General features: G+C 44.7%; 1 protein-coding gene across 5 annotated transcripts in view; it reads right to left on the bottom strand.

Moving 5' to 3' along the window:
- Positions 1 to 20694, bottom strand: part of ADARB1 (adenosine deaminase RNA specific B1) — a 272145-nt gene that overhangs the window by 179574 nt on the left and 71877 nt on the right. For 2 of the 5 annotated variants that reach the window (XM_067548805.1, XM_067548809.1), the window contains exon 2: positions 33 to 55. The exons of the other annotated variants lie outside the window; for them this stretch is intronic. The gene's annotated coding sequence lies outside the window, so the exon portion shown is untranslated. The remainder of the gene's footprint in view (positions 1 to 32; positions 56 to 20694) is intronic. 5 annotated transcript variants of the gene reach the window in all.

The raw sequence follows: 20694 nt of genomic DNA, 5'->3' as shown, positions 1-20694 counted from the left end.
GCCATCTGTAAAATAGGGATAATATTACTGACCTCTTTGTAAAGTCCTTTGAGATCTGTGGAAGAAAAGCTATCTGTAAGAGAGGTAGGTGGTTTTATTCAAGCAAGAACACACATTACAATCCTTGGTTCTAAATCTGTTTTCATTTTACTATCAGTATCGAGTTGTATTGGATTAGATTCCATGGCAGTTTTTCTGAATTTACACTATTGTAAGTAGGATCAGAATATGGATCACTGTATTTTCTTCCCTAACCCATAAATGCATATATTGGGCTGGAGTCTCAGCTGGTGTAAATGGGCATCACTTTATTGGCTTCCCCAACCAACAACCTGGTCCTTTGTTCTTCCTCCTCAAATAATGCAGGCCAATGCAGTAAATCTTCTCAACATAAATGCCATATTTTTTTCCTTTATTGAAAGTCAGAGCAATTTAAAAATCTATCAGCGTGGCAAGGCAAACTACCCTAATTATGTTAAATTTCTGTGCCATGAACTGCAGATTACTTCTAATGGTTCATCAGCTCTTTTGTTGCATGTTAATTTGTTTCAGATCTATTTCTCAGAAGAGTTCCCATAATTTAGGTTATTTTCTAAATTTGCATCTTTACTACCACCTGTCTCCTAGGTACATCTACATTGCCTCATTTCAGCTTAGGATAAGGTGAGAAAATAAAAAAAGTCCCTATGTACAGTATTCACAAGATCAAGAGATACATAGTAAAATACATATGATTTACTGCTTCAGATGTCACTTTATACTAAGAATAACTTAACTTCAGTTTAAATGTTAAGTAAATAACAAATTAAGTTTTTTGTTTTGCTTAATAATATATGTCAAATTTCTAAATTCCATTGAAAGTACTTGTATGATATTTTCTTATCTCCAGTTTCCAGTTAGACAAAGGTTTTATTTTTGCTTATACCATTACATAAGATAAATAAAGCTTTTAACCTAGTTACCATTATTTTTCACACTTTCTAAAATCTTCAAATAAATTCTTCTGGGGTAGGGTGCCTCTGGGGCCATGGCAGAATGTGTAAAATTTCGTGAAATCAAAAAGAATAGGAGGTTCTAGAGCTACAGTTCCACAATATTTCAGCAGGTAATCAGTTTGAAAAATATGAATTTGTTTAACTTAAGCTTAATGCAGTATCTGGAATACAGACTTGAAACGTAGATCAATGAAGAGCCCAGACCCGCAGTAGTGCCATTCATTGTTTTTAGGAACAACTTAAGAATGTGGGGGAAATAGTTGGGGAACAGGTTGGAATGACAGCTATGCTTGACAGATGGAGCTTTACCTGGCTTGTGAGAGGTCCTCAAGATTCTTAGAGATCACTAGCTAAGCATGTCACCTGAAGAGAATGACAAATGCCTCAGGACAGAAGGATTTAATCACTCAGCCAGATCTTCATGTTATAACATTAAAGAGGATTATATAGCCCTATATCATCCAGTTTACTTTTCTCTTCCCTGGATAGACAATTACACATACAGCATAAACAAGGCATGTGGGTTGGTGTGGAGAAGAGCAAAGAAGGACAAAACAGACAGATAATCAGGATGGAGTCAAATACTGATATACATAATGAAGTCCTGACTATATAAATCCTCTAATACATTTCAGATAACCCCTCCAATTAGGCCTATTTCCCCTTCTCTATCGGTTTTCCCAGATCTCTCCCCACCCTCCCTCATTAATTCCCCTTATCTATTTGTATTACAGTAGCACCTAGAAATCCCAACTGAGATGGAGACCTCTAGATTCTAGAGACTGTACATGCAACTAGTGAAAATCTCTCTACCCCAAAGAGCTTACAGACTAAACAGGCAAAACAAAGGCTGGAAGGAGAACAGAACCACAAAGCGGTAAAGTAACTCACAAAGCAGGTCAGTGGCCAAGCTGGAACTAGAATCCAGGTCCCCCAAATCCCAGTCCAGTATCCGATGCACTAGATCACAATTGCTTTTTCCTCTAGTTCACTAACCAGATTTAGCTGGGGTTGATTTATAGCCTCATAGACTATAAGGTCAGAAGAGACAAATATGATCATCTAGTCTGACCTCCTGCTCAGCGCAGGCCACAGACCCTCACCCACTCCCTCCTCTAATAGACCCCTAACCTAAGACTGAGTTACTGAAGTCCTCAAACAATGATTTAAAGACTTCAAGATACAGAGAATCCACCAGCAAGTGACCCATAACCCCATGCTGTAGAAGAAGTTGAAAACTCCCCAGGGCCTATGCCTTTAGTTGAGGTTGGACCTGCTTTCAGCAGGGGGTTGAACTATTTGACTTCCTGAGGTCCATTCCAACCCTAATCTTCTATGATTTCATTGTCTTTTTTCTCCCTTCTCCATCTCCTCTGGTACATAGCTGGCAACACATGAAATTTTGCCAGGGACAGAGTTGATCTGGGTCCCTTGACAATTACTGTTCTATGGGCATTCTAGCAGTTTCTGCATTACTTTCTTCTCATGTGAGAAAAATCAACCAGAACTTACTTTGCTGAGTGTTGTTTTTCAGGTAGAGTTTAGTGTTCTTTTACTTATAAAACCCTAAATGTCTTGGAATCTGCATGTCACAGATTACCTCTCTCCCCTGCTGCAATACTGTTGCAGTCACCATTAATATAGGTATTCAAGCTCCATCAATTTAGGAGAGAGGTGCTGGCAGGCCATTCTCTTTGGGCCTGAACTTTGGAATTCATTCCACATTCCCCTTTGTCCAAAACAGTCTAAATACACTGACCTTGCAGACGCACTGTGTTGACAGATTAGGGGTTATGTCTGTGACAAAATGAACTTCATTTTGTTTGGTGAATGCCATTTTTAATTATACCCTTCACCTTGCACTGTATCATCTATCTTATGTTAAGACATCCAGGAGGTGTTGAAAGCCAGTTAAATCTTGATAGGTTCAGTCTATTTTGGATGATGTGTGCTCATGGTAGGAGATGGGACACCCTGAAAAGGGGCAACAATGAGAGAGCTATCAAGGACCATCAAAAATGAATGACTTTCTTACTGGAATAATGGGTTTTGTCCCAGTAGTGCCATTGACTTTGAACAGCTCAATGACCAATGCAATCCCTTGGGATAATGGACTCTACACAGAAGCTGATAGAGGGGCCTCTTGAGCTGGAGCACACCCCCACCATAGCCAAAGCACATAAACAGAAATCAGACAGACTGTTTTGAAAGGAGGCTTCAGGGTGCCATTTCATCAGCATGTGGAAGCAAACCAGGCTGGAGAGAAGAGAAGCAGGAGTGACTCTGCCTTGCCTAAAGACACTGACCAGAACAGGACGCTCAGACATGGTGAGATCAGACTTTCAGAACGGTTTTCCATAGACCTGTAGCTCTCTCCTGCTTTAACAGTAAAGTGTTTGAGGTTAAGAAATTCCTTTGCTAAGCCTTTGTTCTTTGCTTTACTGCCAACTTGTTCCTGAGAGATGTAACTAGGAAACCAGATGGCCTTTGGGATGAACAAGCAACTGGGGAGTTCAGGAAGTCTGTTCCAGGGTCTAGGCGACTGGACTCTGAAGTCCCACTGTCCAAGAAACTGGGTGCGTGCCAGGGACCCAGAATGACGACCAGTCATCAATCACTACCAAGACCCACGGGGCTTAAAAGCTCATGGGATTCAGCCATTTAGACCCAATCACAACAGACTGGCATCCATCCAGAGGATCGTACAGAGCTAGACTAACTTATTGATGGCAGTGTTGTGGATTAAGTGTAATGAAGGGTAAAGCTTGTTAAAAGGAAGCTTTTGCAAAGCACTAAACCACTAAAACTGAAAGTAGAACTTTTATTCTGTTCAGAAGATAGATAGCAACATGAATTACAGGCCCCTAAGAAAGATTAGCTTGTGCTTGGAGAAGAGTCTGTCAACAGCTGATCATGAAAAGACAGAGCTGGTGTGTTTGCTGTGTGTAGAGGACCAGAGGCAGAATGGGATACAAGCCCCAGAGCAGGACATATAGGTTTCCAGTTCTCTTGCAGGCCATGCAGGTGTCCAAGGAGATAGAGGCCACAATGGACCAGCAGGATAGGAAAGCTGAGAAGACGACGAGTTCCCAGAGGGAGGCAGTAAGAATGATAGTGTAAACAGAAGCCAGAGAAAAGAATGACGTTCACATCCAGAACAGGTTCCCCAAAATTAGCAGGATCTGTAATGGCAGAAGCTGCAACTGGAGCAGGAAAAGCTGCAGTTTGAGAAAGAAAAGTTGCATCTGGAGAAACAGAGATTGGCAGACCAGAAGCAGGCAAGAGAGTGGAGCGGGAGAAGCAACACAAGTATGAGGAGCGCCAGCATGAACTGAACTTAGAGCAACAAAAGCCAGAAATTTGGTGGTCCAATAATTCGGGATGAAACGCAGAATGCCAATTCCACAGGGAGCATAGATGTTAAATTCCCCAGTTTAGGGAAGGAGGGTACCAAAGTCCATTGCATCATCTTTGATATGAGGCTTGAAAAGGTTTTTCACTTGAATCAGATTCTCTTTGCAGATTGGCTCCCTTTTCTAACCCCATTACTGGTAAGAAAAACCACAGGGGCCTATAGCTAAATGGAAGGCAGAGACTGTGGGGATTATGAACAATATAGGTTTTATTCATAGATTTTAAGACCAAAAGGGACTACTGCAATCATCTAGTCTGATCTCCTGCATAACATAGGCTGTATGACATCCCTTAATTAATTCCTGTTTGAAATAGAGCATATCTTTTTTAAAAAAATCCAGTCTTGATTTTGAAACTGCGAGTGACCGATATTTCATCACAACCCTGGGTAAATCACTCCAGGTTACTTCCCTTTACTGTTAAAAATGTGCGCTTTATTTCCAGTCTAAATTTGCCCAGTTTCTACTTCCCACCATTGGATCTTGTAATGCCTTTGTCCACAAGACCAGTGGTTTTAAACGTATGATCCCCATATCCCTGGGGGCCCACAGACTATGTCTAAGGGGTCCACAGAAGGTTGTCATTACCACAGAACAGTTGTTTTCAACCTGTGGTCTGAGGATTCCTAACACTTCCAAATAGTTCTGCATCTCCATTTATAATTTTTTAGGGGTCCACAAATGAAAAAAGATTGAAAAGCCAGTGTGCTAGACTGAAAAGCACTCATCACATTTCTGGTATCCAAGTAAGTACATCTAAACTGTGATCAAGTCACAGCTTAATCTTCTTTTTGATAAGATAAGTAAATTGAGCTCCTGGAATCTCTCACTATAAGAGTTTTTTTTTTCTTTCCTTTGATCTTTCTTGCGGCTCTTCTCTGGACCATCTCCAATTTTTGACCGTCTTTCTTGACCTGACAACACCAGAACTGGACACAGTATTCCAGCAGCGGTCAGACCAGCGCCAAACAGAAGTAATATATCCTCCTTACTCCTATTCAATATTCACTGAAAATGGAGCTGATCTGCAGAGGAAACCTGATTCAAGTCACAAGCCTTCTCAAAGGCAGTGAGATGGACATGGGTATCTCCCCCTGGCTTCCATCCCGCATATACATCCAAAGTGATTGCATCACACCTTAAGCAGGGAGGCCATTGTATGGTTTGCCATGGGAAGCAGTGTACTGCTTTGAGAGCGGGGGCGGATAGAGAGGCACAGATGCTGCTGAAGAAGCAAAAAGGGTCAGCGTGACAATGCTGTCTCAAACCCCAGGGACTGGGAGGAAAGGTTGTTGATAAATCTTTTTATCAAGGACACAGGAGAAGCCCCCTTTTCCCCAGACCAGGCAGAGCAGTGTTCACCCTCTGCAAATACCAGGTTTGGTCAAGACCCACTGTGGGCACTGAACCAGTTGCAGTTTCTCGGGGAGGCTAGGAAGGAATTTTTCCCTCACCACCACACTTGCCAAGGTGGAGTGGGGTTTTTTTTCACCTTCCCTTCAGTGACTTTCGGGGAGGGGGGCTTTGTTAGGGTGAGTAGAGAACAGGAGTTAGGCTAAGATATCACAACTCACTGTGTAAGTGGGGGGTGGATGTCCAATGTAGGTACTCCATAGGGAGAGGATAATGATTAGATAAATAATTTAGTCAAGGATTTAAATGAGGTGTATGTTGAAGGAGTGGAATGCGGGGGGAAGAGGTTGGGGTGCCTATGACAGGCAAGGCAGGGCACTGACCACCCCCTCTTTTATAGCCCACCTAAACCCTCATTCAAGGGGGTGGGGAGATGGTAACATCCCAGTAGCGGTTTGGCTGGGGGTGCTGACAGAAGCTCCCAGGTAGTTTTTGAAATGATGGAGTTACTTGCACTGTACACTTTTATTGACCAAGTAGTCCCAGACCTTGAATAATAAAGGTGCACCTACTTAAACCATATCCAGTGTATCCTGTCCTTCTTCCGGTATAGCCAGACAACTTAAATCAGCCCATTTAGCCAGATCATCACACTGAGAACTCATGTTCAGCTGATTATCCACTATGACTCTCATGCTTTTTCATAGTCACTGCTTCCCAGGAGATAATCCTCCATCCTGTAAGTATGGCCTACATTTGTTATTCCTATATGTATGACCTTACATTTGGCCAAAGTGAAATGCATATTGAACCCAGTTTACCAAGCGACAAAAAAAATTGTCAGAGACTTGTTCTCTTCATTGATGACCACTCCCCCAAACTGTGTCATCTGCAAATTATCAATAATGATGCCATGTTTTCCTCCATATGTTGACAAAGATCTTGAATGGCGCAGGGCCAAGAAAAAGTCCATGTAGGACCTAATTAAAAACTCTGCTCAGAGATGTTTCCCCATTTACAATTACACTGACAGACTTATTAGTTAACCAGTTTTCAATCCATTTAATATAAAATATCCATGCCAATATAAAATGGCCTTGGTCCTTAAATTTGAACAGACTCCAGAAGCTTAAATATAAAAGGGGCGGCGGGACAGGGGGGCAGTTGAGAAGAATAAGAAGATGATTTATATGGCAACGAGATTCAGTTAAGGACTACGTGCATAAAATGTGGGTAGTGAATAAGAAGCCAAAAGACCTCTGGGCCACAAGCTGCTTAGCAGACAAGTATGGGGACAGTAGGTCTAGTTTTGGGAGAAAGCCCAAGAGGAACGTGCCCTAGTATGGGCCCCAGGAGGAGGACATGCAGGTGCATCCCAGCAATGGAAAGTGGTTACACGAAACTGGGAGCAGCTGCTGCCCCAAACTAACTCCCTAAGAGAAATCCCAGAGATCTGAGGTGTTTTAACCATCAAGGAACAAATGGATAAATGAACTAACTGCTCAGAAGCCACATATTAGGAGGCTGCCAGTGCACCACAAAAGACTAACATATCAGCAGTACAGCCTACACCGGCCCTACGCCCCCTCAGTCTCTTCTTTCCACCCGTGACAGTCGGATGGAACTAGCACTTGCTCTCTGCAAGTGCCATTCCCCTTCTTTGATCTCTTTGTTAATCTAAGTACCTAGTTAGTTTAAGTAGTTGTTAAGTATTGTAGCTTAGGAAGAAGTCCCTGACAGACTTAAGGCGGCCAGGCTATGTCCCAGCCGCCTGGATTTAACACCCCCTCTCCCCCCTCACTCGGTACCTTAAGTGCCTGGGGGGAGAGCAGACAAGAGTAAGATATGCAAGGCTTTTAAACAGTGAGCCAGAGGCAGAGAGATCAGGTTTAAAGCCTTGCTCCGCTCTGTGTCCGGGTCGACCTGCTCCCACTCAGTGCGGAGCGCACCGTCGGCACCGGATTCCACTCGGCATGGAGCAGCGTCCCCGGTGCCGACGACAAGGAGAGCGCATGGAGCGCGGACACTCTGCTGCGCCGTGGGTACGGGCAGGGTCGAGGACAGAGATGCACCAGCCACGACCCATCGAGGCCCCTCCGGGTCTGCATCTCTGAGCAGGGGTCCACCCCCAACTCTTCGGAGTGGGAGAGTGCCCCTGCCAATGCGGAGGCTGGCGGCATGAGCTTTGTTGGCCGGCCTATGCCACCTCCGCCCCCCCCCTCCGCCGCCAAGGGTGAAGGGGCCGGGATCCCGGGACAGTCAGCACCGGATTCGACTTGGCACAGAGCTGACGGCGAGGTGAGCGCGTGAAGCGCAGCACTCCCCTGCGCCGTGGGTATGGGCAGGGTCGAGTATAGGGAAGCATCTGAGCAGGGAGCCACCCCCAAATCCTGGGAGTGGGAGAGTGCCCCTGCCAATGCGGAGGTTTCAGGCGGCAAGAGCCCGGTTAGCCAACCTATGCCACCTCCGTGCCCCTCCCTCCCCCCGCCGAGGGAGAAGGGGCCGGGGTCCCGGGGCAAAGCCACGTGGGGTCCCCCGAAGGGTAGTGGAGATCCCCGGTCCGGGGAGAAAGATCTCCCGCCAGATGGTCACAGGGGGTAGAGCGAGGACGCTCCCCCAGCAGGTCGGCGGCACTGCAGGTCCTGGGTGCCAAGGCTCCTTCCCCCAGTACCGAGGCTCCCAGCAGTAGCGGGACGCTCACGGTGCTGCAGCCTCAGGCGGTGCCAGGGCTCCAGGTGGTGCCGGGGCTCCTAGCAGTAACGGAGCTCTCCTGGCACTGCAGCTCCAGGCGGTGCCGGGGCTCTCCCGGTGGTGCCGGGGCTCTCCCAGCACTGCAGCTCCAGGCGGCGCCAAGACTCCGGCGGTAGCGGGGCTCTCATGGCACTGCAGCTCCAAGCGGTGCTGGTGCTCTCAGAGGCACCGGGGCTCCACGTGGTACCACAGCGCCACGCGGCACCAGGCTCCACGCGATGCTGCAGCTCTCCGTGGTGCCGAGGGCTCGTCGGAGCTGCCCCTCACCTCCATGGCGGAGGCAGCGAAAACACAGTCCCAGGCTTGGGCACAACACCCGGGACCAAACACAGCTGTCTGTGTAGCGGCTCCGGTCCCACGGGGGGGGGGGGGGGGGCCAGTCGTGGGGATGGCCGACGCCCCCATAAGGTGTCCAAGCAGGTGGCACCGTCAGCCTCAGCTGGGTCCTGGGGTCAAGGATGGGACCAGGGCCCCAAACCACTCTGCTACCAGGGGTACAGTCCGTGCCCTAGCACAGTCTAAGGGCCATAAACACCACTCCTCAGCCAAGGAGTCGGACCCCGTGGAGGGACCCGCTACGGGTGCATCCCTTCAGCAAGGGGAGCACCCACAAGACTTGCCTCGGCAGTCCTCTTCCTCCTCCCTGGACAAGGCAGTCTCCGGGGATCACATGGTGCCACTGGAAGATTTCAGGGCGCACCAGGAGCCGCTCAAGAGGGGGGCCCCTACCTTGAGGTTGGATTCCACCATCCTGCATGGAAGAATCATGGTGGATAGGGCAGCGCTCCTAACGTCCAATGATGCTGCTGCCGTGGCGGGCAGGGCCATAGCCCCCGCCAGTTCTATGAGGAAGTACTCATGGCTGCTACCCTCAGGCCTGTCCAGGAGGTGCAGCACTCAGTCCAGGACCTTCCCTTTCATAGGTCGGCCCTCTTCTCCAACCGGACCGATGTGAAACTACACGGCCCTAAGGTATCCAGGGCCACGCTTCGCTCCTTGGGCCTGTGCATGCCCCCCAGGCAATGATAGGAGACAGTGCGATGGTGCACCAGACGGTGGCGCCCCTACTGCTCTCCTGACCCGCCCCACCCCGCCCCGAACAGGTTAAGGCTCTTCTATCCTGAAGAGGCTCCCCCAAGAGTCTGAGTCTCGTACTAGACCTACGTCCTCTGAACAAATATATCGAAGACTCAGGTTTCACATAGTCTCCCTATCCTCCATAATCCCTGCCTGGATCCAGGAAACTAGTATGCCGCCCTCGTCCTACGCGGACGCATGTTTTCATGGGTCCATCCTCCGGAGCCACAGGTGCTTCCTCCGCTTCACAGTGGCTGGCTCTCACTACCGTTTACAGCCTGCCCTTTGGCCTACCTTCGGCTCCAAGGGTGTTCACCAAACGTGTGGCAGTAATGGCAGCCCGCCTGAGGCGTAAGGGGTGCAAATCTTCCCTTACCTGGACGATTGGCTGGTCAGGGGCAGGTCCAGGTTCCAAGTGCAGGAGAGAGTGACCCTCCCTTGCTCCACGTGCAGCAGGCCGGGACTGCTCATAACGAGCAGGAGTCCACACTAACCCCAGTGCACACATAGAATTCATGGGGTCCACCCTGGACACTTCCCGGGCCAGAGACTTTCTGCCTCAACCACATTTTGGGATGATGGTCTCTATCATCTCCCAGCTGCACCGAGGCCCCACAACAACAGCCAGGCACTGCCTACTGCTGTTAGGCCACATGGCGTCCTGCACGTGCATAGTGAAGCTAGCTCGCCTGAGGCACAGGCCACTTCGGGCATGGTTGGCCTCGGTATACGTGCTGAGCAGACACCCACTGAATTGGGTAGTCCAGTTCCCCCACCCGCCTTAGCCTCCCTAGACTGGTGGACGTTCCCCAGGGCAGTAGGGAAGGGCGTTCCATTCACGGAACTGGTCCTGTCAGTCACCTTAATCTCCGACAGCTCGTATGTGGGATGGGAGCCCACATCAGTGCCAACCTGAGCACTCGGGGGCTCTGCTTGGGGGAGGAGAGGTGCTGGCAGGTCACCGTGGAGGAGCTCAGCGCCATTTGCCTAGCGTGCAGACTGTTCCTCTGATTCCTGACGAGCAGAGTGGTGCAGGCGCTGCCGGACAACACTGCACCCATTTTTACATAAAGAGGCAGTGAGGGGCACGCTCCTCCGCTCTCTGCAAGGAAGCTACCCGTCCGTGGGGCTTTGCCGTGAGGCATGACTCTGCGGGACTGCCTTTCACCTCACAAGGGTGAGGAGCAACGAGGCGGATCTCCTCAACAGGTCGTTTCTACCCCACCACGACTGGTCGCTGCACTCAGGGGTAGTGACTGCGATCCTCCAGAAGTGGGGTGTCCTCCAACCGGATCTGTTCGTGTCAGTTTGGAATGCACAGTGCCAAGGCTCGGCTTGCGCCGGGGTCATGAGACTGGGTTGGTTTCCGATACATTCCTCGGTAACGGGATGGGGACCCTCAGGTACGCGTTCCCGCCCACTCCACTCCTGCCAAAGGTCTTACTGAACATAAACAGGGGCAGGGTGGATGTCATATTCATTGCTCAGGCCTGACCGAGCCAGCGCTGGCTCAGCATGCTGCTGGACCTTTTGTTCGCCCCGCCCATGGGGCTCCTGAGGTGGCATGACTGTCTCTCCCAGGAGCACAGTCGTCTGTTGCACCCAGTCCTGGATTCCCTGCAGCTCACGGCCTGGATGCTCTGTGGCTGACGGAGGTAGAGGGGCCTGCTCGGTGCAGGTCCCACAACTCCTGCTGCCCTTCTACACAGGTCGTGTATCAGGCTAAGTGGTCATGGTTTACCTCTTGGGCGGAGTCCCGGGGCATTCCGTCAACCTCTTGCCTCCGCAGGCGACCCTGGAGTACTCCGGGATCTGGTGCTGGCCTAGTTGACGGTCCACTTGGCAGCTATTTTGGCCTTCCATCATCCGCTAGCGGGGAGATCCCTGTTTTCCCATCCCTCGTTGGTCAGGGTGCTTTAGGGGGTGGAGAGGCAGTATCCCTGGGTCTGCAACCTGGTGCCTCCCTGGGATATCAACCTGGTCCTCTCGAGACTCATAGGGCCCTCCCCCTTGGAACCCATGGCTTCATGCCCTCTGCCGCGCTTCGTGGACGGTAGCCTTCCGGGCGGCCATTACCTCAGCTTGTGGGGTCTCCAAAATTAGGGCCTTGACCTCGGAGCCCCCTTATACACTATTCTACATGGATAAGATGCAGTGGAGGCCACGCCCGGCCTGGGTCGGTTTCCCAATCTCATTGTAACCATGATTGATCTCTCCCTGTGTTTTTCCCAAACCGCACGGTTTGGGGAAGCAGCGGAGATGGCACTCGCTAGATGCGGGATGAGCCCTGGCCTGCTACATCGAAGACACGGCTGTTCCAGAAATCGGCGCAGCTCCTCGCTGCGGGGGGACCGGATGAAAGGATCACCGGTCTCCACCCAGCACATCTCCGCGTGGATCACATCCTGCATCAAGCGCTGCTATGAGCAAGCGAATGTGCTGCTGCCGGGTGTCATCACAGAGCATTCACCCAGAGCTAAGGCCTCATCAGCGGCTTTTCTGGAGAGAGTGCCCCTGCAGGACATCTGCAAAGCAGCCGCCTGGTTGTCGGTGCATACCTTCACGTCTCACTACGTCATCGTTCAGCAGGCAAGAGAGGACGTAGGATTCGGCAGAGCCGTGCTGAGGGCAGCTCACCGGTAACTCCTTCCCACCTCCGAGGTATGGCTATTTAATCACCTATATTGGAATGGATATGAGCAATCACTCGAAGATAGAAAACAAGGTTACTTACCAGTAACTGTTGTTCTTCGAGATGTGTTGCTCATATCCATTCCACACCCATGCCCCGTCCCCACTGTCGGAGTTGGCAGAAAGAAGAGACTGAGGGGGCGTAGGGCCGGCAGTGCCTCATGTGCTGCGGCATGGGTGCGGCACTCCAGGGGGCACCAGAGCCAGCCCTACCGGGTCTGCTAAGGGGAAAAAAGTTCCGGGAACCGTGCACTGTGGTGTGCACACACCTATATTGGAATGGATATGAGCAATCACTCGAAGATAGAACCTGATTTTAAAGTTATCCCTTAATACTGTTCCCCTTTCTGATGTCTTATCTTCCCATTAGACCGCGGTCCTCAATGTTGAGGAGTGTGCAGTGGAAGCTCTAGATCAGTGCTTAGTGAGTGGAAGAACAGATCTGGGGCTGAAGATCAGACAAGAAAATGAATGCAGGAAGCTAGAACACTGGATAGAACTTTATCCTCAATAACTTCAGTTTTCACAAGGAAGCTGAGAGTAGATAGAATGAAGGAAAGATAAGTCTTGAAATCAGTGGGAGGATTAGAGATATGAAATTACTGGATGTTTCCTACAGTCACATGGAATGATTTAATTTTGAGGCATGTTGGGTTCAATTTTGTATCCTGATCATTCTCAAGACTGATAAACACATATTTTCTAAACTGATGTACAGAGCCACTAGATGAAAAAACAGAATTTGGTGCAATATCAAGATAGAAACAGAAGCTTATGTAGCAAAAGGATATCACTTCATGTTTGATTGAGGGCATATGTAATAAGTCTCCACAAATCAGTAAAAATGACAGTCTTTGCTTCACTCTCACATGTATGTTCAGCCATTATCATTTTGCTTCTACTCACTCCCACCCAAGTAAAACCAACTATAATGGTAACGCTGTCAAACTGACCATTTTATTCCAAGACTGAGTGATTTAGTCAAGTGTTCCACCCCTTTTGCACAACAGAATAAAGGAAAATGGTTGCAAATGTAGTCAGACAGCTCACTTGACTCCAGATGTATGCAGTCTTACTACAGTAAGTTAGCATAATTGCTGCTAAACATTGTAATAATCCAAATAACATTTGCACTGAAACAAATGTCCTCACGTCACAAGTCTAGAATCCCTAAACTGTACAGTAAAAACTCTGATTTAGTGCTGTAAATGATAGACTACAGCTTGTGTTTTGTTAAAATCATCAGAATAACAGAAGTGCAATCCAACAGCACCCTCTTCTGCTTGAGACTACGTACACAACTGTATTTCAGCCAGTCCTCCAATGAGTGACAAAAGCTCTAAAATACTTTTTCCAAATGTCAAACATTTCTATAGTAATATATTCAGAAAAACCTTAATCTGAAAAGAGTGCTTCTAGCTAAATAGGCCCTTAAAAGAAGGCTAAAAATATGTCATTAAAAAGAACAATTAACACAACTGTACTACATACAATTAACACCACTGACAGTATTCCACTTTAAAAACTTATGTTAAAGCATTAAGATTACAAAATTAAGCATAAAGAAGTCAGGAAATGCTAAAGTTAAAGTTGCATACAACCTGAACTAAGTTCCCATGTCTCTGCATATTACAACACAGCCTTTAAATACATACTGACATAATATTTCTGAAAGACTTCTGCCAAATTCTTGGCCCCCCAATAGGCCACGATATAAAAATAATAGAGATATAGGACTTAGTAGCAAGAAAACTACATTTTGAAAGTGTGATGCTGTAGCCTAGGATGACATATCATTTCAGCCAGAAAATCCAGAGTATTCTGGATCTTTGAATGAGCACTGCTGAAATTTTCATTGTACTTGGGAAGAAAATATAAACTAACTACAATTATGTATTACTATGTAAAGAAGGGTAGTTTATGTATTTCATTTGAATCAATATCTAAAGTCCTACTTGAATCATTGGATGGTTGTCAAATAATTGAGGCTGAGTTGAGGACAAGATATGGAAAATTGCAGAAAATTAATAATGGACCTTTATTATTTGCGGTATTTTGGAAAAGCGGACAGCGATGGCTCCCACGCATGGCGGGGCTCCCACTATCAAAATTGCAGTGGAAGCCTCATATTGCAAGATCTACAATTTCCACAATATCAGGAATTAAGTAGGGCCTTATTAATATCTATTTAAGTGGTTCTGAAGGTTAGAGGTTTGCTATTAAAAGAACAGCAAAAAGGGCAGACTTGAGGAAGAGTATTAACTGAAAGAGTATTTCATCTATTCTCCCCTATCAAAAGAACTGCTAATGAGATTTTGCTCAAACACTAACAAAAATATTCACCTTCAGCTTTGCTTAGAAAATTTCAACCTGAAAGGGGAATGTTTAAAAAAAATGTATTCAAACAAGGCACTAGAATGCAAAGTGGCTTAAAACTTTACTAAAGTGGGTACAATTAATATCCACTATAATACGCTAACAAGTCTTATTTTTATGAGCAAAAGGTTGCAGGATAGGTCATAAACAAAACAAAAACCATTCATTATGTGACGAGTTTACCACTAAATCTTCCAAAATAATTCACACTGACTGTACTGATGCTAATTGCTATAATATACTGTACCAAACTAGGGCCCAAATCTTTCAACCCTTTCTTACGCAAGAAGTCCTTGCTCTCACAAATAATTTCCTTATAGTCAGTATGTAAATAAGAATTACTTATGAGATAAATACTGGTTTGCTGAATGAGGACTAAGTGAACTAGTAAGTTTTTTAAAATGCAGTTTCACTTGATAGAGATATCAGATATTTTGGGGTCACGTATTCCTTATTTTCAGTCCTTATTCAAGATTTTATTGTACAGAAACATTTGTCTCTGATTTTATAAATTAAAAAGTTGTACCTTTTAATTCTTGAAAGAACTTATAAACATGTTTTAAATGTTTGGGTTTTTTTAATATTCCCCTCCAACCCAGAGAATTTCATTTTGTATACACATTTTCTTCCACAAAAAACTTGAATGTATATCGGTTAGGAACCATAGAACCTCTCAGTAATAATTTTGTAAATATAAAAATTTATTTTGATAATTAAAGGCCATATAATTAGTTCAGTGACAGCTTACCTCTTCAATTCTTAGAGGCACGTGCTGGTCCTGCAACCTATAAAACCACCACCAAGCACAATACTTTCAAGAAAAAACACATTCCATTTAGTAAATAGCAACCTTTTGTCCATAAGGGGACAAAGCTGCTTTTGTGGTGATTCAGCCCATAATCACTAATCAGTCTGATGTAGCAATATACAAGTAATGACTGGAGATTATCTTCCCTATCTGTTCTATTCACACCACACAAATGGAATAGAGACTGGACACACGCCTTCAGCTTCACAAGTCTATACAGCAAATCCAGAGCTATCAGAACCAACTACTACACAGCCCCCAGGCACAGGAAGGTGACTAGGAACAGCACCAGCAGGGGCACCATTCACTCTGGAAATCTCCAGCTGGTGGAGGATATCTTGGGAACTCCTATCAGCTGACAGTTTACAGCAGCCCCTGAGGTTGCTCTAACTGCAGCCAGGGCTGGGCAGAGAATGAGGGAGCTGTAACTGGCTATCTAACAGATCCACTCATGCTCTGCTGCATCTAAAAGAAGGTGGTCCAGCCCACCATGGCTAATAATCATGACCTGTATTTAACTTTTAACAACCAAAATCCCCTAGAAAAACCAAGACTGCGGGACTGTCATCTATACAGAATAAAAATCTAGTAGGATCTTATTACCTGCATCTTATTGACAAATTCCAAAATTGCTGTGGGGATCTCCAAGTCATAGCAGCTATTTCCACAGTAATGTTTGTAGTTAAACAGCTGTGCAATCACAATAATTCAGAAAGTATGTACTGCTGCAAAAGTACAATTTTAACAAACACATACCACCTCTACAGTATTTGGATAAATGTTTTTCTACTAAGTAAGTTTAATTTTTTTTCTTTGGAATACTATTTCTAATGTTAGTTTTGTCCATAAGAGGGAGACGCTGCACTACATAATGTCATTTCAAATAAATTAAAGCCAAGAGCCATTTTTTAAAATATTGCATTAACTCAGGGCTTGTCTATATAAAGGACACTCCGGAAAATTAATCTGAATTAACTAAAAGATGTGAATTTAAAGTGGATTAGTTAAACCACATGAAAATCCTGTGTGGATGCTCTTATTCAGAATTAAAGTAGCCTTAATTTGGTTTATCCTTAATTCAATCAATTAAACTAAACCAAATTAAGAGCATTTTAATTCCAAATAAGAGCATCCACACCGGGGTTTAATGTGGTTTATCTAATCCACTTTAAAAATTAATTTGGAATAAATTTCCTGAATGTCCCAGGTAGTCAAACCCATAGTCTGGTTAATTCACATATGATTTTTTTTTAAACACTTCATTGGAAGATACAAGCACTGAAGAAGTGACAAAATATTTTAAGGATATTGCCCTAAGAATGATGCAAGGAAGGAAGTGATTGGAGACTTAAATCAGTGAAAAGATCTCCATTTACTTCAATGGACCCTGGATTAAACTTTTATCAGCACACTGTAGAACCGTATACCATGCCTCTTCATCAACCAACCCCCCATCCTGTAATAGTCCCAAATATGCACAAAGCTCAGGTGATTTTGAACACACATATTTGATTCTTTTGTCTTTAGTTCACGATAACTACTTTATCCTGAATTCCAATATCTCAATGGAACTCTGATGTTTAAACAAACATTTTTTCTTCTGACAGTTCCCATTGTTATATAAAATTATAGTATCCAACACTGGGTTGCCACATATTGCTGGTGCCCTTTCTTAAGAAAATGTTACATTTTTAATAATGACAGTAGCAAAGAACTAGAGGCTTTTTATTTAGAAACTTATTCCATATTCTCGGCTGTTGTCATACAGTGTAGCTTATTTTGATTTCAGTGACAATAACGTGATTTACAGCTGCTAAGAATCTGGTCTTAATTTAAAACAATTTGACATTTACAAAGCGTAGAAGTTGCTTCTTGCTATACATGCTATTACATAATTATATAGGAAAAGAATCAGGCAATAGCATTTCATGCCTGAAACTGTTTCATAATATACTTTGTGTTTTTAATTGTATATACATTTTAAACTTTTAAAAATACTAGAAGTATTTTATTCTAATTTTCCAAAAAAAGAAATTTTGCTAGACTCTGGCAACTCATTCCCAAAAGAGAAAATAAAAATGCCAAAAACGAAAATAAAAATAGTCCAAAGCAAATCTTCAGGCAAAGTGGGACAGGAATCTTGATCAGTAAGAAGTTCTCTGTTGTCCCACAAAAATGTTGGTCAGTTACTCTCAAATGCAAACACCAATGCTCATTTTACTTATTAAGTTCTATTTTATTAAATGTTTTTGTCTTAAAATCATTCAAAGGACATAAAATAGCATTAAGAAGAGGTTCTTTAAAACACATTACAAGCAAAAGAAAGATGAAGAAAAGCACAGGTCCTCTTCTTAGCAGGGAAGGAGAGCAAGTAACAGATATCAAGAAAGCTGAAGTGTTTAATACCTATTTTGCTTCAGTCCTCACTAAAAAGAGGTTAATGGTGACCAGATACTCAACACAATTAATACTAACAACAAGGGGGAAGGAATGCAAGCCAAAAAAGGGAAATAAGTTAAAGAATATTTAGATAAACTTAAATGTACTCAAGTCAGCAGGACCTGATGAAATTCATCCTAGAGTGCTTAAAGAACTAGTTGAAGTAATCTCAGAAGCGTTAGTTATTACCTTCAATAACTGATGGACAATGGGTGAGAAGACTGGAGAAGTCTGAGAAGACTGGAGAGTGGCAAAAATAGTACCAATCTTTAAAAAGGGAAACAAAGAGGACCTAGGGAATTATAGACCGTTCAGCCTAAGGGCTATGTCTACACTGCAGCACTAACTCAAATTAGCTTAACTCGAATTACAGGAAGCGATTTATAGAAAGCGCTGCAGACTGTCCACACTACAGTGTCTGTGCTGGTTTCTTGCATCCACACTGGCCAACCTTAATTCAAATTAGAAAGCAGTGTAACGTGGGAAGCTATCCCACAGTGCAACTAACCATAGAGGCTGTTGTGACTAGTGTCATCATCCCAGGATGCAGTGCTGCTTTCCCCACCCTCTTTCCCCACCCCCAAACAAACAGGAAAAGGATTTTCATGCTGTTTTTTTACTCCCCCGATCGCCATTGCTGCAGGCACATGGAGCCAGCTGAACTATGCTCTCATTTTGATCGTGACAAATACATCGCAGCTTATCCTGGATTACTTTAGAACGGTATGCTGTTTGCCTTTTATGTTCCCCCTACCACTCCCTGTATATTGCTTGCCTTTGATTTTTCCCCTTCACCAAACGAACCCCCCCACCTGTATGCTGTTTGCCTTTTATGCTCTCCCCACCACCCGCTGTATATTGCTTGCCTTTGATTTTGATTCTACAGGTGTCTGTAGAATGTAAGATAAATAACAACGGAGTCAGTTAGTATATTAATACAGTGATACAAATGTTTCCATTTCACTGATGGAAAGCATGATATAATGTATCCACATGTAGCACTGTGAATAAACTCTTAAGAAAGTATCAATTTCCATGATTGGCCACTGAAACAATGTAGCAAAGAATTTCTTCTCACTGCAGGCATTTAAAACGCATTCACCAGGCGGGGAGGGGGGTGGTGAAATCTTTCAAACCCTTAAAGAGACAAACTGCAAAGGGCTTGTTGTGTGTGTAGGGCGGTGATCACAGCTTGGATTTTAAACCCATTCACTGTAGGAAATGAAGATTTAAATCTTCCCGGGGCTGCTTTGGGGGAGGGTACTGAAATGGGGCATTATGGGATACAGTCTGGAGGCCAATTAATTCGAATTAAGTCCCATTGCGTCCACACTCACACTAATGCAAATTAATTGATGTGCTTCAGGCGCTAATCCACTTGCAGAGATGGTTTTATTAATTCGATTTTAAAGGCTCCTTAATTCGAATTAACAATGCACAAGTGTAGACACGGGAGTAATTAATTCGAATTAAGGGACTTTAATTCGAATTAAGCCACCAGTGTAGACCAGACCTAACTTCAAAACCTGGAAAGATCCTGGAACAAATTAACAATCAATCAGTTTGTAAACACCTGAAGAATGACACAGTTATAAGGAATTGCCAGCATGTATTGTCATGCCAGCCTCCTTTCCTTCTTTGTCAAGATTACTGGCCTAGTAGATGGGGGAAGCAGTAGATGTGATATATATTGACTTTAGCAATGCTTTTGACACAATCCCATGTGATAGTCTCATAAGCAAACTAGGGAAATGTGGTCTAGATAAAATTAGCATAAAAGGTGGGTGCACAACTGGTTGAAAGATGGTACTCAAAGAGTATGTGCACTGACAAACAGAAGATATATCTAGTGGGGACCAACATGTGTTAGTCCAGGGTCTTCATTAATGACTTGAACAATGAAACAGAGAGTATGCTTATAAAATCTGCAGAGGGCACCAAGGTAGGAGGGGTTGCAAGCACTTGGGAGGACAGGATTAGAATTGAAAATGTCCTTGACAAATAAGAGAATTGGTCTGAAATCAACATGAAATTCAATAAAGACAAAGTATTACACTTAGGAAGGAAAAATCAAATGCACAACTATAAAATGGGGAATAACTACCTACATAGTGAATAGTTTCAGAGGGGTAGTTAGTCTGTATACAGCAAAAACAACAAGAGATCTGTGGCACTTTAAAGACTAACAAATTTAATATTTGCAGACATAAGCTTTCGAGAGACTTCAGCTCTCTTCTTCAGATGCAATAATACAGAAAATAGAAGTTTTTCCCAATGTCTAACCTAAACCTCCCTGGCTGCAATTTAATCCCATTGCTTCTTGTCCTCTCCTCAGAAGTTAAAAAGAACAATTTTTCTCCCTCCTCCTTGTAACAACCTTTTATGCATTTGAAAACTTATGTCCCCACCCTCCTAAGTCTTCTCTTCTCCAGACTAAACAAACCCATTTTTTTCAATCTTTCCTCATGGTTCATGCTAGACTTTTAATCATTTTTGTTGCTCTCCTCTGGACTTCCTCCAATTTGTTCACATTTTTCCTGAAATGTGGCACCCAGAACTAGACCCAATACTCCAGCTTAGGCCTTAACAGCACAGAGTACAGCAGAAGAATTATATCTCATGACTTGCTTACAACACCCCTGCTAATGCATCCCAGTATGATGTTTGTGGTTTTTTGTTTGGTTGGGGTTTCTTTTGCACATTAGTGTTACACTGTTGACGCCTATTTAGCTTGTGATCCATTATAATCCCCAGATCCCTTTCTAAAAGTCTCCTTCCTAGGGAGTTATTT

This window comes from Emydura macquarii, unplaced genomic scaffold (genome assembly GCF_026122565.2).
Source record: "Emydura macquarii macquarii isolate MOO-44397 ecotype Brisbane River unplaced genomic scaffold, CSIRO-AGI_Emac_v2 contig_1253, whole genome shotgun sequence".
Lineage (NCBI taxonomy): Eukaryota > Metazoa > Chordata > Testudines > Chelidae > Emydura > Emydura macquarii.
This window is presented reverse-complemented; position numbering and strand designations above follow the sequence as displayed.